This window comes from Pongo abelii, chromosome 18 (assembly GCF_028885655.2).
Source record: "Pongo abelii isolate AG06213 chromosome 18, NHGRI_mPonAbe1-v2.0_pri, whole genome shotgun sequence".
In the NCBI taxonomy this organism is placed as follows: Eukaryota; Metazoa; Chordata; class Mammalia; order Primates; family Hominidae; genus Pongo; species Pongo abelii.
In genome coordinates this window covers 32809212-32826968 of record NC_072003.2, presented here as the reverse complement: position 1 = coordinate 32826968, position 17757 = coordinate 32809212, and the positions used below count along the sequence as shown (strand labels likewise).

Here is a 17757-nt window from a genome sequence, read left to right as displayed (position 1 = left end):
TGTGAAGAGCTGTCCTGTGCATTGTAGGATGTAGTATTAATAGCAGCATCCCTAGCCTCTACCCACTAGATGTCAGTAGCACTTACGTCTCCTCCCTGTCTTTCTGCCCATTTGTGACAAACAAAAATGTCTCCAGACATTGCCAAATGCCCTTTAGGGGCAATCACCCCTAGTTGGGAATCACTGGCCTACAGAATATTGAAACCAAGGCAAAGAGGGTGGAGGCTTGAACCTTGGGGAAATATATTTTATTTATTTATTTTTATTTTTTTTTTTTGAGATGGAGTTTCACTCTTTTTGCCCAGGCTGGAATGCAATGCCGTGATCTTGGCTCACTGCAACCTCCACCTGCTGGGTTCAAGTGATTCTCCTGCCTCAGCCTCCTGAGTAGCTGGTATTACAGGCGGGTGCCACCACGCCCGGCTAATTTTTTTTTTTTTTTTCAGATTTTCGCTCTTGTTGTCCAGGCTGGAGTGCGATGGCACGATCTCAGCTCACTGCAACCTCTGCCTCCCCAGTTTAAGCGATTCTCCTGCCTCAGCCTCCTGAGTAGCTGGGATTACAGGCACCTGCCACCATGCCCAGCTAATTATTTGTATTTAGTAGAGAAGGGGCTTTACCATTTTGGCTAGGCTGGTCTCCAACTCCTGACCTCAGGTGATCCTCCCACCTTAGCCTCCCAAAGTGCTGGATTACGGACATGAGCCATGGCGCCTGGCCAGAAATTTTTTTTTTTTTTTTTTTTCAGACTGAGTCTCACTCTATCACCCAGGCTGGAGTGCAGTGGTGCTATCTCAGCTTGCTGCAACCTCTGTCTCCGGGGCTCAAGCTATTCTCGTGCCTCAGCCGCCTGAGTAGCTGGAATTACAGGTTCACACAACCACTCCCAGCTAATTTTTGTATTTTTAGTACAGATGGGGTTTCATCATGTTGGCCAAGCTGGTCTTGAAGTCCTCACCTCAAGTGATCGGCCCACCTCGGACTCCCAACGTGCTGGGATTACAGGCATGAGCCACCGCACCTGGCCAGAAATGTACTTTTAAAATGAAGGGTGGCCAGGTGCGGTGGCTCACGCCTGTAATCCCAGCACTTTAGGAGGCTGAGGCATGAAGATTGCTTGAAACAGGAGTTCGAGACCAGACTGGGCAACACAGGGAGGCCCTGTTTCTGGGATTTCAGGCACGAGTCACCACGTAGGGCCTTCATCTAATTATTACCTCTGTATATTTTCCATGGTTTCCCATTTTTTACCTCTTTCATTACTATTGCATTTGTTTAGATTCTATCATCCTTGAAGGTCCAGCTGCAATAGCAGCCCCACCCATGCATCGAAGCCTTCTGAGGTCTTTCGTTCTTCTGAGTTCCTAGGGCATCTTTTAATGTCCCTTCTGCCTCCAATTGTGCCACCTCCAGCCTGGCCAACATGGCAAAACGCCGTCTCTGCTAAAAATACAAAAATTAGCCGGGTGTGGTGGCACATGCCTGTAATCCCAGCTACTCAGGAGGCTGAGGCAGGAGAATTGCTTTAGCTCTGGGAGGCGGAGGCTGTAGTAAGCCGAAATAGTGCCACTGCACTCTAGCCTGGACGACAGAGACTCTGTCTCTAAATAAATAAATAAATAAGCAGGGCGCAGTGGCTCACACCTGTACTCCCAGCAATTTGGGAGGCTGAGGTGGGTGGATCACCTGAAGTCAGGAATTCGAGACTAGCCCGGCCAACATGGTGAAACCCCGTCTCTACTAAAAATACAAAAATTAGCCAAGCATGGTAGTGCGCGCCTGTAATCCCAGCTACACGGGAAGCTGAAGCAGGAGAATCGCTTGAACCCGGGAGGCAGAGGTTGCAGTGAGCTGAAATTGCACCATTGCACTCCAGTCTAGGCAACAAGAGCGAGACTCCATCTCAAAACAAACAAACAAAAAAAACAAACAAAATGCTGCTGACCTCAGAAGACTGGATGGAGAAATTTTTTTTTTTTTTTTTTTGAGTCAGAGTTTTGTTCTTGTTGCCCAGGCTGGAGAATAATGGTGCGATCTCAGCTCACTGCAACCTCTGCCTCCCGGGCTCAAGCGATTCTCCTGCCTCAGCCTCCCGAGTAAGTGGGATTACAGGCATGCGCCACCACGCCCGGCTAATTTTGTATTTTTAGTAGAGACGGGGTTTCACAATATTGGTCGGGCTGGTCTTGAACTCCTCACCTCAGGTGATCCGCCCGCCTCGGCCTCCCAGAGTGCTGGGATTACAGGTGTGAGCCACCGTGCCCTGCCTGGATGGGGATAGTTTTGTAAACTATAGAGTGAACCCAATTTTTGGTAAAGTTACAAAGAATTTTCACACATTTTGAAAGTTTTATGGAGCTAGAATGCACATATCACAAATATACCTATTTGAAGTGTACAATTCAATTTTTGTGCTAGCATCAAAATTTTAGTGCACTTTCATGATCACAAAAAGAAACTGCATATTCATTAGCATTCACTCCCCATTCCCCCTCGTCCTTCTTTTCCCTGGGCCATAGCGTCTGGCCAATTAAACAGATTTTTGTGCTAGCGTGGCCACAATCAGTACTAGCACATTTTCATTACCCCGGAAAGAAACTCTGTATTTATTAGCATTCACTCCCCTTTCCCCGAGTCCTTCTATAGATTTGTGTATTCTGGATATTTCATATTTTATAAAAACACCTTCACACATTTTTACTTGACTTCCAGGAGGATTTTTCTTTTCTTCTTTTTTTTTTTTTCTTTTTTTTTGAGACAGAATTTCGCTCTTGTTGCCCAGGTTGGAGTGCAATGGCGCGGTCTCGGCTCACCACAACCTCTGCCTCCCGGGTTCAAGCGATTCTCCTGTCTCAGCCTCCAGAGTAGCTGGGATTACAGGCATGCGCCACTACGCCCGGCTAATTTTCTGTTTTAGTAGAGACGGGGTTTCTCCATGTTGGTCAGGTTGGTCTCGAACTCCCTACATCAGGTGATCCGTTCAAAGTGCTGGGATTACAGGCGTGAGCCACCGTGCCCGGCCCAGGAGGATTTTTCTTTGTAAGAATCATCTGTGGGGGTCCATCCCTCCTATTTTACAGGAGAAAACAGACGGTTATCTAGGCTTTGTGAATGCCAAGTTCGCACGCGGCTTTCGGACTCCGTGGCTACATTGTCTGGCCGGGATTTCGCGATTTCGAGGGGGGATGCTCGGCCTCCTCCCACTAGCGTGGTTGGGGCCTCGGCCAGGGCCGCGTTCCGCGGGGGCGAGCCCCAGGGTTCTGCCACCGCACCGTTGACCTAGAATGCACGTGGGGACAGCCAAAGGTCCAGTCTCCAGTCTCGGAACCCGCGGGCCCCTGAACACGTCTGCCTGCTTGGTCTTCTTTGAACCCAAGTCCCACCGCCCACCAGGATCCTAACGACGCCGGCCTCGGGAACTCCCACGCACGCGCCGTTCAAACGCCTCCGCCCTCCGCGGCCCAATCAACGCGCACCTTGTTTGGACGTTCGACCGGAAGCGTCCTATCAGCGAGCGCGATCCTAGAGACTGACCAGGACCCGCGACGCCCGTTTGGGTGGGCAGTGCCAGTGCGCTGAAGGGCAAGCCGCAGGGGAAGCCTGTGCCTTATATGGTAAGGTTAGCTTGACTAAGGGAGCGAAGGGCGTCACAATGCTTTTGGAAACAGGTGGTGAGGCTGGCATCGCCATGTTTTCTAAGGGACTTTCTCAGGATCAGATCCAAAAATGAGTGGTCCTTTAGGGGCTTTTTTTTTTTTTTTTTTTTTTTTTTTGAGACGTTGTCTCGCTCTGTCACCCAGGCTGGAGTGCAGTGGCGCGATCTCGGCTCACTGCAACTTCCGCCTCTCGGGTTCAAGCAATTCTCCTGCCTCAGCCTCCAGAGTAACTGCGATTACAGGCGCCCGCCACCACGCCAGGCTAATTTTTGTATTTTAAGTAGAGACGGGGTTTCACCATGTTGTCCAGGCTGGTCTTCAACCTCTGACTTCAAGTGATCCGCCAACCTCAGCTTCCCAAAGGGGCTTTTAAATGTAAGGGCCGCGCAGGGGCTCCGAGTGGGCATGAAAGGTTGGGAGGGGCCCTAGCCATTGCCTTTTTTGTTATTGTTAAGGCTGACTTTTTTTTTTTTTTTTTTTTGAGGCTGTTGCCCGTTCTAGAATGCAGCGGCGTGATCTTGGCTCACTGCAGCCTCGACTTCCCTGGCTCAAGTGATCCTCCCACCTCAGCCTCCCGAGTTGCTGGTACCACAGGTGCCACCACCGCGCCCGCCTAATTTTTTTTCTTTATATATATTTTTTTGTAGTGACGGGGTTTCGAACTCCGGGACTCAACGGAGCCTCCCATCTCAGCCTCTGGGTGAGATTATAGGCGTTAACCGTGACTCTCTACCCAGTATTAAAAAACTCAAACACTCCAGGCGCAGCAGCTCACGCCTGTAATCCCAGCACTTTGGGAGGCCAAGGCAGGTGGATCACCTGAAGTCGGGAGTTCGAGACCAGCCTGGCCAACATGGCGAAATCCCGTCTCTACTAAAAATAACAAAAATTAGCAGGGCGTGGTGGCGGGCGCCTCTAATACCAGCGATTCGGGAGGCTGAGGCAGGAGAATCGCATGAACCCAGGAGGCGAAAGTTGCAGCTAGCCAACATCACGCCATTGCACTCCAGCTGGGGCAACAAGAGTGAAACTCTGTCTCAAAAAAACAAAAACAAATAAAACATTGCTGGGTGCGGTGGCTAACGCCTGTAATCCCAGCACTTTGGGAGGCCAAGGCGGGCGGATCACTTGAGGTCAGGAGTTTGAAACCAGCCTGGCCAACATGGTGAAACCTTTTCTCTACTAAAAATACAAAAAAATTAGCCCAGCGCGGCAGTGGATGCCTGTAATCCCAGGTACTTGGGAGGCTGAGACAGGAGAATCCCTTGAACTCGGGAGGTGGAGGTTGCAGTGAGCCGAGATCATGCCATTGCACTCCAGCCTGGGCGACAGAGCAAGACTTTGTCTCAAAAAAAAAAAAAAACCAAACATTTAAAAAATAAAAAACCAAACAAGGCCGGGCACGGTGGCTCATGCCTCTAATCCCAGCACTTTGGGAGGCGCAGGCAGGCAGATCACTTGAGGCCAGGAGTTGGAGACCAGCCTGGCCAACATGGTGAAACCCTGTTTCTACTAAAAATACAAAAATTAGCCAGGCATGGTGGTGGGAACCTCTAATCCCACAGGCTGTGGCAGAAGAATCGCTTGAACCTGGGAGGTGGAAGTTGCAGTGAACCAAGATTGCGCCACTGCACTCCAGCCTAGGCGACGGAGCGAGACTCCATCTCAAAAAACAAAACAAGACAAAACAAAAATGAAAAAAAAAATTAGCTGGGCATGGTGGCAGGCACCTGTGGTCCTAGCTCCTCAGGAGGCTGAGGTGGGAGGATCTCTTGAGCCCAGGAGTTTGAGGCTGTAGTGAGCTGTGATTGCACCACTGCACCCCAGCCTGAGTGACACAGTGAGACCCTGTGTCCATACACAACAAAAGCAAAAGAGGAATACAAAAATAGCTATATATTTTTAGTGTTTGCATTTAAGAAACTGATGCTTTTAACACACTAATACATTACAATATAATTATTATACTCATTGTTATAAGAGAAAAATAATACATAAGGCAAGGTAATGAGGCCTAGTTCCTAATGAGGGTTTTCTTCCAATTCAATGTCTCTGGGTCCAGAATACTTGCTTGAGGCTAAAATAAAGGTTTAAATTTTAGAGTTTTGACTGAGTGTGTTGGCTCGGGCCTGTAATCCTTGCACTTTGGGGAGCCAAGGTAGGAGAATGGCTGGAGCCCAGGAATTTGAGGTTACAGAGAGCTATGATCATGCCATTGCACTTCAGCCTGGGCAACAGAGTGAAACCCTGGCTCTTAAGAAGGAAAAAAGTTCGATAAGTATCCCCAACTTCCTAGTTGAGGACCTGTGAGTTGTTTCCCTTTTCCACCAGGGACTTCCTCTGGGTCTCCTACACCTGCTCTGCCTAATTTCTTCTCCCTCAGGATCTAAGAGGTCCAAACCACCTTTTTAATTTTTTTTAATTTTGTATATCAATGGGTTTCTAAAAGTAACACAACTGGCCAGGCACAGTGGCTCATGCCTGTAATCTCAGCACTTTGGGAGGCCGAGATGGGCAGATCACCTGATGTCAGGAGTTCGAGACCAGCCTGAACAACATAGCGAAACCCCGTCTCTACTAAAAATACAAAAATTACCTGGGCATGTTGGCATGCACCTGTAGTCCCAGCTACTCAGGAGGCTGAGATAGGAGAATCACTTGAAGCTGGGAAGCGGAGGTTGCAGTGAGCCGAGATCCCGCCACTGCACTCCAGCCTGGGCGACAGAGTGAGATTCTGTCTCTAAATAAATAAATAAATAAATGTAACACAACTAAAATCTTTTCTTCACTGACCCCTTTCCCTGTGAATGATACAGAGAGAGAGGGCTGCAACGTACAGGTAGGGAGGGAAGCTACATTTTGTTTAGCATATAACTGAACTCAGGTCTTGTACCACATTCTTTTTAAAGAGGGTCCCTTTAATTATCACACTTAATCTTCGTGACAGCCCTAAGAGGGAGAAATTATTATCCGTGGAAATTAAAGCAGAAAGGCTAAGTCTCTTGCCAGTGAGGAGCAGAGGTTAAATTTGCTTTGTAAATGGGAATTCTCAAGGAAACATAAGCTCTTTGGAAAGGGGCCCAAAGATGACTTTTAAGTGTTTGAAGCTTTAGGTACATTGCTTTTGGTTGGAGTGGGAGAGTTGTGAAGGTCAGTCCACGCCTGGAATCCCTCCAAGGTGAAAATCAGTGTTTCCTGTGCCAGTCATTTAAAAAGATTAGAATGGGCCGGGCACGGTGGCTCATGCCTGTAATCCCAGGGATTGGGAGGCTGAGGCAGGAGGATCACTTGAGCCGCGAAGTTCGAGACCAGCCTGGGCAACATGATGAAACCAGGTCCCTACAAAAAATGCAATAATTAGCCGGGCATGGTGGTGCATGCCTGTAGTCTTAGCTCCTTGGTAGGCTGAGGTGGGAGGATCACTTGAGCCTAGGAAGTCGAGGCTGCAGTGAACTGTGATTGCACCACTACACTGCAGCCTAGTGATGGAGTGAGACCCTGTATCTGTCTCTGTCTCTCTCTCTCTCACACACACATGCACGCACGCACACACACACACAGTAGCACGAGTTGGGATCTCAGTTCTTTTATCCAGATTGAGGGTGATATCTTCTAGAAGTCTAAATGAATCAGCCTGAGAGAGTGATGGAAATGGGAGATACCCTAGTAGCCAAGGAATGGAACACTGAAGCCGACTGTACTTCTGTTGATGGCTGTTGTGATATCTCGATTCTTCTTGGTTTAAAAGAATTTAGACAAGAGACACAACAAAAAAAGTGTAGCATATAGTAATTTATTGCAAAAGAAAAAATATTTTGTAAGTTAGATGCCACAGCCTGGGCAACCCGTTTCTACTAAGAATAGAAAAATTAGCTGTGCGTGGTGGCACACACCTGTAGTCCCAGATACTCGGGAGGCTGAGGTGGGAGGATTGCTTGAGCCCGGGATGCGGAGGTTGTAGTGAGGCGAGATCGCATCTCTGCACTCCAGCCTGGGTGACAGAGCAAGACTCTGTCTCAAAGGAAAAAAAAAAGTTATTTGCAGAATAGACAGGACATTCTGAGAGTGTGAGGATTCGGGGCGGGCTGCTGTTAAGGATGAGACAGCAAAGACTGACACTAGGAAGAGTCCCTTTATGGGAGTCTTACACGATTATTCACAAGGGGATGGGAAGAGGTGTCACTAGTAAGCTTGTTTTGGGTGGTCCTCTGGGTGCACATGCGCAGTAGCTGTACATGCTTGTTCATACCTCGTCATTCAGCATCTTAAATCTCCACCCAGGGGTGTATTTTTACTATGATAATGAGGAAAGGATCAGTTTGAGGATGGGTAAAATGAAAATGTGTATGCTCTCTAGAAGGGACAGTCCCTACTGAAGATAGCTTTGCTTGAATGAGCTCAATTACAATGCGAATGCTGAGGCTTATTATGTTGGTTACCACAGCTGCTGGATCCCGAGAACATGATCATCAACCTTCAAGTCTTCTCCAAGAATGTATACTGTAGTGTGTCTCACTGCTTAGAGATAGCAGAACATACTAGGAAGCAGCCTTCCTGTTGGCCAAGCTCTGTCTCCCTCAGATAACCCTTTGGAAATAACTGCCTACCACAGACCCCATACTTTACACAGGTAATGCATTTAAATCTCACATGACATTTCTGTGAAATAGGTAGCATGATCCCAGCTTCACAGATGAACCCCCCACTTGCTTACTTCCAACAGCTGCCGCCAGGTGGAGCCACGGTTCAAAGGAGGTTCTCCTGATTCCAAGGCCTGACCTCTTCCCTCTGAACTACGAATGAACCTATTTGCATTTCCTGTGCCTCATAGCCTGTAAAGGGGGTGAATTATGGAATGAGGGTCCGCTGTACGCCACTAGGAGTAAAAAGACAATCTGTTCCTTTGGGTAGAGAAGAAGCACCGAGGAAAGAGGAAAGCAAAGACAATCGTTTTCTTTTTTCTTTCTTTTTTTTAATTGAGACGGAGTTTCCCTCTGTCGCCCAGGCTGGAGTGCAGTGGCCCGATTTCGGCTCACTGCAACCTCCACCTCCCAGGTTCAAGCGATTCTCCTGCCTCAGTCTTCCGAGTAGCTGGGACTACAGGTGCGCACCACCACGCCCAGCTAATTTTTTTTTTCGAGACAGAGTCTCGCTCTCTCTCCCAGGCTGGAGTGCAGTAGCGGGATCTCAGTTCACTGCAAGCTCCACCTCCCGGGTTCACGCCATTCTCCTGCCTCAGCCTCCCGAGTAGCTGGGACTATAGGCGCCCGCCACCACGTCCGGCTAATTTTTTGTATTTTTGGTAGAGACGGGGTTTCACCATGTTAGCCAGGATGGTCTCGATCTCCTGACCTCGTGCTCCGCCCATCTTGGCCTCCCAAAGTGATGGGATTATAGGCATGAGCCACCGTGCCTGGCTGAGACTCTACTTTCAGTTCTTTTGCCTAGTACCTGGAATTGCCGGATTATATCGTAATTCTGTGTTTCTGCTTTTACTTTTTTGAGAAACTACCATATTGTTTTCCACAACAGCCGCACCATTTTTGCTTTCCCATCAACACTGCACAAGAGTTTCAGTTTCTCCACATTATCATCAGCACTTACTTTCTGAATGTTAATAGTTCTTTTTTTTTTTTTTTTTAAGACGGAGTCTTGCTCTGTCACCCAGGCTGGAGTGCAGTGGTGTGATCTCGGCTCACTGCAACCTCCACCTCCCAGGTTCAAGCAATTCTCCTAACTCAGCCTCCTGAGTAGCTGGGATTACAGGCGCCGGCCACCACGCCCGGCTAATTTTTGTATTTTTAGTAGAGACGGGGTTTCACCATGTTGGCCAGGCCAGGCCAGTCTCAAACTCCTGACCTTGTGATCCGCCTGCCTCGGCCTCCCAAAGTGTTGGAATTACAGGCATGAGCCACCGTACCTGCCCTGATGTTTCTAATGGTTGCCATTATAATGAGGGTGAGGAAAGTATATATTTTTGAATATTGACCACAGCCTCACCCTAATCATCCCTGCTGAAAACAATTGCTTTATTAATTTGTTTGTTTTATTTGAGAGACAGGGTCTCCCTTAGTTGCCCAGGCTGGAATGCAGTGGCACAGTCATAGCCCATTGTAGCCTCAAACCTTTGGGCTCAAGTGATCCCTTTCAGCCTCCTGAGTAGCTGAGAATACAGGCGCATGCCACCATGCCCTATTGCTTTATTTTTTATATTTTTGAGATGGAGTCTTGCTCTGTCGCTCAGGCTGGAGTGCAGTGGTGCGATCTTGGCTCACTGCAACCTCTGCCTCCTGGGTTCAAGTGATTCTCCTGCCTCAGCCTCCTGAGTAGCTGAGATTACAGGCACACACCACCATGACTGGCTAATTTTTATATTTTTAGTAGAAATGGTGTTTCACCATGTTAGTCAGGCTGGTCTCAAACTCCTGACCTCGTGATCTGCCCACCTTGGCCTCCCAAAGTGCTGGGATTACAGGCGTGAGCTACCATGCCTGGCCTATCATATTCCCTTCTACACAGGCATAAGCAATCTGACAAATGATATCTCTGTTTGTTGCACACACGATCATCCTGTATTTGGATGTGTTGTATTTATTTTTATCCTTTATCACCAAGTATTTCCGAGCATAGTAATGTGGTTTTACCCTCTTGTTGTCTTCTAAATTTCACTTGGTATCTCTTAAAGTAGCCCTTATTCTTTTTTTCCTTCTTTCTTTCTTTCTTTTTTTTTTTTTTCTGAGACACGCAAGCTGGAGTGGGCATGGAAGTGCAGTGGCACCATCTCGGCTCACATCTCCGTGTGAGCCACCATGCCTGGTCTTTTTTTTTTTTTTTTTTTTTGAGACAAAGTCTCGCTCTGTCACCCAGGCTGGAGTGCAGTGGTGCGATCTCAGCTCACTGCAACTTCCATCTCCTGGGTTCAAGGGATTCTCCTGCCTCAACCTCCCAAGTAGCTGGGATTATAGGCACCCGCCACCATGCCGGGCTGATTTTTTTTTTTTTTTTTTTTTGAGACGGAGTCTCACTGTGTACCCCAGGCTGGAGTGCAGTGGCGTGATCTCCGCTCACTACAAGCTCCGCCTCCTGGGTTCACGCCATTCTCCTGCCTCAGCCTCCCGAGTAGCTGGGACTACAGGCGCCCACCACCACACCTGGCTATTTTTTAAAATATTTTTAGTAGAGACAGGGTTTCACCATGTTAGCCAGGATGGTCTTGATCTCCTGAACTCGTGATCCGCCTGCCTCAGCCTCCCAAAGTGCTGGGATTACAGGCGTGAGCCACCACGCCCGGCTGTCAGGCTGATTTTTATATTTTTAGTAGAGACAGGGTTTCACCAGGTTGGTCTCCAATTCCAGGGCTCCAGTAAGTTGAGCTGCCATGCCCAGACCACCTTATAATTCTTAGTTCCAATTATCTTGTCTCTGCAAAACAAGAATAAGAAAGAACAGGAGGAAGAAATGATGGCCAAAAGTGAAACAAGAAAAAAAGAGAATTAAAAAATAAACTTAAAAAAATGCAAAGGAAAAAATAGAAACAACAACCAAACAAACAAATAATAAATAAATGGGGGTCAATGGCCGGGCGCGGTGGCTCATGCCTGTAATCTCAGCACTTTGGGAGGCCGAGACGGGCGGATCACGAGGTCAGGAGATCGAGTCCATCCTGGCTAGCATGGTGAAATCCCGTCTCTACTAAAAATACAAAAAATTAGCCGGACGTGGTGGCGGGCGCTAATAGTAGTCCCAGTAGCTAGTAGTCCCAGCTACTGGGGAGGCTGAGGCAGGAGAATGGCGTGAACCCGGGAGGCGGAGCTTGCAGTGAGCCGAGATCGCGCCACTGCCCTCCAGCCTGGGCGACAGAGCGAGACTCCATCTCAAAAAAAAGAAATGGGGGTCAAGAAACTGAATGTGGCCTGTGTGAGGAAGTGGTCAGTATGTCACAGGTGGCGGGACCCCTGGAGAAGCCAAAGGCCCTATCTGCAGGGCCTGTGGCCAGACATGGCCTGGGGGCTCCTCAACCATGGGGTGACAGTGCACTCAGGCTCCAGTGGCTTTGGCTCCCTCCTCTTCCTGGGCAGCCCCTCCAAATCCACTTGCTGGAGCAGCCCTTCCCTGTAACTGCTCAAAGCAAGGGTCTGCTCCTCAAAGCAAGGGTCTGCTCCAGCATCCGCTCATTCATCCGTAGAGACGAGACACCCTGCTGCTGCCCCCAGAGTGTCCACTGCATTCGAACAAGTGGGGCTCTGGCCACCCACAGGCACACACATGAGGGAGAAGCCGTAGGCATGTCTTGACCGTGGGCAGCTCTTTGCCTCCACCTCACTGTTGGTCTGATACCAGGAAATCCACTCTGGTGACCGTCCCCATGTTTGTGTGTTGGAAGCCAAAAGAATGAGGGTTGTGACCAACTCAGTATACCACTGGAGGCTATATGAGCAAACAGCAAACTGTTCTCATGAATGCGGGATGTCGGCAAGCTGACAACTGCTGCTGCCAGAAGGATTGCTGAGGATGGTCATGCCGCAGGTGAAGTGTTCCTTGTGGTTATCTATAGGAACATCTGGAGCCTGTTGTATAAAGAAAGCAATTATGTGAGCCTGTGATAAATCAAGCAGCTGATCAACTGTTGCCTCTTCCTCCCTGTTGATTCTACCTAATAAATACGAAGGGCTGTAGAAGCTCAGGGCCCTTATTCCCTAGAAGCAAGGAGCCCCCTGACCCCTTCCTTAAAACAGATCCTTTTGTCTTTGTCTTCATTTCTGCGTTTATCCTCCTTCGTTCAGTCTCAAACCAACAGCCACAAGTGGTGCCCGATCAGGGACATGAAGGAAGAAGGTCTGCTGGAGCAGAGAAACTGAAACTGACCAGACGAACGAGAAACCCCGGGACAAATCTGCTGGCAGAGGATATAAGGTCAGTGCCCTAAAGAGATACTGGGAGTGGGAAGTTTGTGAATCAGGGTAACATGGGGCAGAATTTTTCAACTGAGGAGCAACATTATGTGCAGTTGCTTAAAGTTTTACTTAAACAATCTGGTGCTCAGGTTAGTTCTCAAACACTAAGCTGCTGCAGGAGGTTGTTATGCATAACCCATGGTTTCCACAGACAGGCACTCTCGATGCGGAAAATTGGGACGGTGTAGGGGAAGGATTAAAACAGGCTTATCAAAAAGGTCTTAAAGTTGATCCTTCTGTTTTGACTTTATTCCATACTGTCCTCCTGCCGTTGTCTCCTTCTTATTCTGCCGGATAGCAGGAGCCATGTTCTGAATCTCAAATTTCAAAAGAATCTTTTGTCCCACCCACAGCGCCCATTGAAATAATAAACAGGAGAGGAAGGATGAAAATTGGCCTGTACCGCCTCCTCCAGTAGCGGAAACACCTGTACTGTCTCCTTCAGTAACAGAAATAGAGACCCCAATACAAAGAATTCTACACTCTGCTGCCATAGCTGGAGAGCCCTTCGAACCTTGTGCTTTTCCTATTTCTATAAGGCTGGATCCAAATAATCCACAGCAGTTTATTCATGAACACACCCCACTAGAGTTTAAGTTGTTGAAGGAATTAAAAGCTCATGTACTGAATAATGGAGTTTAGAGCCCATTTACTTTAGGATTGCTAGAATCTTTATTTGGAGCTATGCGCCTTCCACCCTTTGATGTAAAGCATTTGGCCCGCACTTGTTTGTCTGCTAGTTCATACCTGACATGGAATTTAAATTGGCAAGAACTGTGTGCAGACCAGGCTAGACAGAATAGTGCTGCTGGACACAGGGACATTACAGAGGATATGCTGTTGGGTAATGGCCCTTATTCAGACCTGGAACATCAAATGGCACTCCCAGAAGCTGCTTATCAGCAGTGTGCACTGGCTGCTAAACGCACGTTGGCCACAATTCCAGAGAAAGGGGGTCCCAATACAATTTTTTTCATGTGCCATGCAAGGGTTGCAGGAGCCCTCTGCACATTTTCTTGCATGATTACTAGAGGAGTGAGGTGTCAGATTCCTCATACCGTGGCTGCAGAGATGCTAACTTTAACTTTAGCTTTTGAGAATGCAAACGTGGATTGTAAACGTGCGCTGGCTCCTGTGAGATGTACAAAAAACAGGAAATTTTCTCAAAGCCTGTCAAGATGTGGGAACTGAGCTTCATCGCTCTACAATGTTAGCTCAAGCAACAGCTAATTTAGTAGTAGCCAAATCTAGAAAGGGCCAAAGGTCAAACTCTAAAAGGGGAAAATGTTATAATCGTGGAAAAATCAGACGTTTCAAAAAGGAATGCCGTCATACCTCTGGGCAGAAGGGATCTTATAATGCATTACCCCACCCCCAACAGAAAAAAACGCCAGGACTTTGCCCTCATTGCAATAAAGGAAATCATTGGGCTAATCAATGCCATTCACAATTTCATCAGAATGGCACTGCCCACATTGGGAAATGAGAAGGGGGCCTGGACCCAGGCCCCTCAAGCAATGAGGGTGTTCCCCATCCAGGCCACAACCCCGCTTCAGGGGTGGATCTCCAGAGGCACATTGATTCCCTCTCCCCAGGAACACCTGGAAGTGCAGGAATAGATCTCCCAGTCGGAGAACGGGTTACGTTAGTCAGAGGAGACAAAAACCGCTAAAATTCCCACTGGCATTTGGGGTCCTTGGCCAACAGGATATATGGGATTAATTTTGGGTAGAAGCCGTCTCAACTTACAGGGCATTACTATAGTCCCAGGAATTGATTCTGATCATGAAGGAGAAATTCAAGTAGTGGTAATGTCACAAGATCTGTGGGTTTTTGAACCAGGAGAATATACAACTACTGCTTATTCCCTGCAAATTACACCCTTCTCCACATAAGGAGAAATGAGGGAATCAAGGATTTGGGAGTACAACTAGGAGGGAAATTTACCCCAAACGATAGCTTCTAATCAACCCACCTGTACAGTGCAAATTAAAGGAAAAAAGTTCTATGAGCTTATGGATATGGGAGCTGACGTATCAGTAATATCTAAAAACAATTGGCCCCCATCCTGGCCCCTGCAATTAACTTCTACATCCTTAGTGGGAGTAGGAAAAGTTCAAAGTGTTCAACAGAGTGTTGAGATTTTACCCGTCTCAGACCAGATGGACAGTCGTGTACTTTTCAACCTTATGTTGCAAATATAGCTGTTAACCTATGGGGCCAAGATTTACTTACAGCATGGGATATGAGACTTACAGCATGGGATATGAGACTTACAAATGAAACTATTGACAATCCAGGATTTAAAATGTTAAAGAAAATGGGATATCAGAATGGAAAAGGCTTAGGAAAGTCCCTACAGGAAAACCCTGATCCTATATCAATAACTGGGCAAACAGAAAAGGGCTAGGTCGTCAGGATTTCTGACAGGGGGCATTAATATTTCTCCTCCACCCACTGCTTTGCCGCTAGAGTGGCTGACTGACAAACCTGTATGGGTGGATCAATGGCCCCTATCACAGGAGAAACTAACTCAACTCCATCAGCTAGTAAAAGAGCAGTTGGATGCAGGACATATTGAAGAGTCAGCCCCTGGAATTCATCAGTATTTGTAATTCCAAAAAAGTTAGGAAAATGGCAACTGTTTCATGATTTGAGAGCTATTAATGCACAGATTAAACCACTGGGTGCATTACAGCAAGGTCTGCCATCCCCGGCAGTCATTCCAAGAGACTGGCCTCTTGTAGTATAGATCTTAAAGACTGCTTTTTGTTGTTGTTGTTGTTCTTATACTATTACATGAGCAGGATAGGCCTTGATTTGCCTTCTCTGTGCCTTCTGTTAATCAAAAAGAGTCTGTCTCTCATTATCAATGGAAAGTTTTACCCCAAGGCATGCTCAACAGTCCTATGTTATGTCAGCATTTTGCAGGACAGGCATTAAAGGAGCCTTGGAATATGTTTCCCACTGCCTACATCATTCATTATATGGATGATATTCTTTTGGCTGCTTCTACAGATCAAATTTTACATCAGTTATTCAGATAAATAAAATGGGCTTTGACTAAATGGAATCTCAAAGTAGCTCCAGAAAAGGTGCAAACAACCTCCCCATACCAGTACTTAGGCACTACTGTTACTGAAAGAAGTGTTTGGCCTCAAAAAGTAGCTCTCCGTAAGGACAGATTACAAATTCTGAACGATTTCCAACAATTATTGGGGGATATTAACTGGCTGCGCCCAATGCTAGGTATTGCTACTTATTAACTCAAACAGCTTTATCAGACCCTCCAAGGAGATTCTTCATTAAGCTCGCCTCTGCAACTTACTAAGGAGGCAGAAGCTGAGTTACAGCTTGTAGAGCAGGTGCTTCAGCAACGACATGCCTCCCGGCTACAGCCACAAAAGCCTTTGCTTCTGTTTATTCTTCCTACCCTCCATTCTCCAACAAGACCTTTAGGCCAATTCATAGACAAATCTGTAGTAGTATTAGAATGGCTTTTTAAAAAATCTAGTCAGACAGTGAAATCTTTGCAAGTTTATCTTTAATTACTCAACTTATAACAATAGGTAGGCAGAGATCAAAAATGCTTATGGGATATGATCCAGAAAAAATTATTGTTCCCTTAGATTCCCAACAACAGGCAGCAGCATGGGAAATGTTGACTGCATGGCAAATTGCTCTCACAGATTTTGTAGAAATAATAGTTAACCATTATCTATCAGACAAAATTTTGCAATTTGATAAAGCTCACCCTTTTATCCTTCCTGTGATTACTCATCACAAGCCTATTCCAGGCGGACAGACTTATTTCACTGATGGCTCTTCCAAAGGCCAAGCAGCTGTTTATGGACCTAAGCATACTCAAACAATAAAGACCTCTGGAGTTTCAGCTCAGTGCTCAGAACTAATGGCAGTTATTCAGGTTTCACAGCTCACCGCTTCATCTCCTATTAACATTGTCTGTGATTCAGCCTATGTTGTGAATGTAGCCAGTCGCATTGAAACTGCCACTATTAAAAGCACCCTAGAACCAGAGCTGTTTAACTTATTTCTAAGACTTCAACAAGCCATTTTCTCTCGTGCTGTTCCTTTTGATATTTCTCATATCCACTCTCACACACAACTCCCTAGACCACTATCTCTAGGTAATGATAGAGCAGATAAAATGATAAGTTCTGCATTTCAACAAGCCCTAGTTTCTCATGCATTATTGCATCAAAACACCTCTGCCCTTACTCGTATGTTTCATCTGCTTCGCAGCCAGGCTCAAGCTATTGTGCAAGCCTGCCCTACTTGCCAGCATGTCCCTGGTGTTGCACCCATGGAAGGATGCAACCCATGAGGCTTGGCTCCAAATGAAATCTGGCAGATGGATGTTACACATATAGCAGCCTTTGGCACACTCAGCTATGTTCATGTGACTATAGACACCTACTCTCATATGTTACATGCCACATGTCAAACAGGGGAAACAGCTGTCCATGTCCGATGACATTGTGATTATTCGCCCATATGGGGGTTCCTAAACAATTAAAAACTGACAATGGATCTGCTTATGTTAGTCATGCTTTTCAAAATTTTTATAGTTATGGGCAATCACTCATAAAACAGGAATTCCTCATAACCCTCGAGGACAAGGAATCATAGAGCAGGCACATCAAACATTACAATGTATGTTGAAACAACAAAAAGGGGGAATAGGAGACCAATTAACCACTTGAAACAAAATTACATTTAGCCTTATTTACTTTAAATTTTTTGACTCCTGGTACAGATAGTAAGACTCTGGCAGAATGACATTGGCAAATGTTAGAGGGAAAGAGGAAAGTTTATCCAAAGGTATTATGGAAATCCCTGGAAGAAGGACAATGGAAAGGCCCAGTGGATTTACTGACGTGGGGACGAGGATATGCTTGTGTTTTTTTTTTTGTTGTTGTTGTTGGTTTTTTTTTTTGGGGGGGGACAGAGTCTCGCTCTGTCACCCAGGCTGGAGTGCAGTGGCGTGATCTTAGCTCACTGCAAGCTCTGCCTCCCGGGTTCATGCCATTCTCCTGCCTCAGCCTCTCCGAGTAGCTGGGACTATAGGCGCCCGCCACAATGCCAGGCTAATTTTTTGTATTTTTAGTAGAGACGGGGTTTCACTG

General features: G+C 46.9%; 1 protein-coding gene and 1 long non-coding RNA gene across 3 annotated transcripts in view; one reads left to right on the top strand and one right to left on the bottom strand.

The window, feature by feature from the left end:
• Positions 1–1948: 1948 nt before the first annotated feature.
• On the bottom strand, positions 1949–3609 carry LOC134760385 (uncharacterized). The gene is made up of 2 exons (XR_010137743.1): positions 3477–3609; positions 1949–3069 (listed from the first exon to the last, which is right to left on the bottom strand). It is a non-coding gene; the product is annotated as an uncharacterized LOC134760385 (long non-coding RNA).
• ZNF689 (zinc finger protein 689) overlaps positions 3488–17757 on the top strand; it is a 29977-nt gene continuing 15707 nt past the window's right edge. Inside the window, exons 1-3 of one of the 2 annotated variants that reach the window (XR_008514863.2) lie at positions 3488–3614; positions 8101–8286; positions 12440–12569. The gene's annotated coding sequence lies outside the window, so the exon portion shown is untranslated. The remainder of the gene's footprint in view (positions 3615–8100; positions 8287–12439; positions 12570–17757) is intronic. The other variant, XR_002911844.3, reaches the window with a different exon arrangement.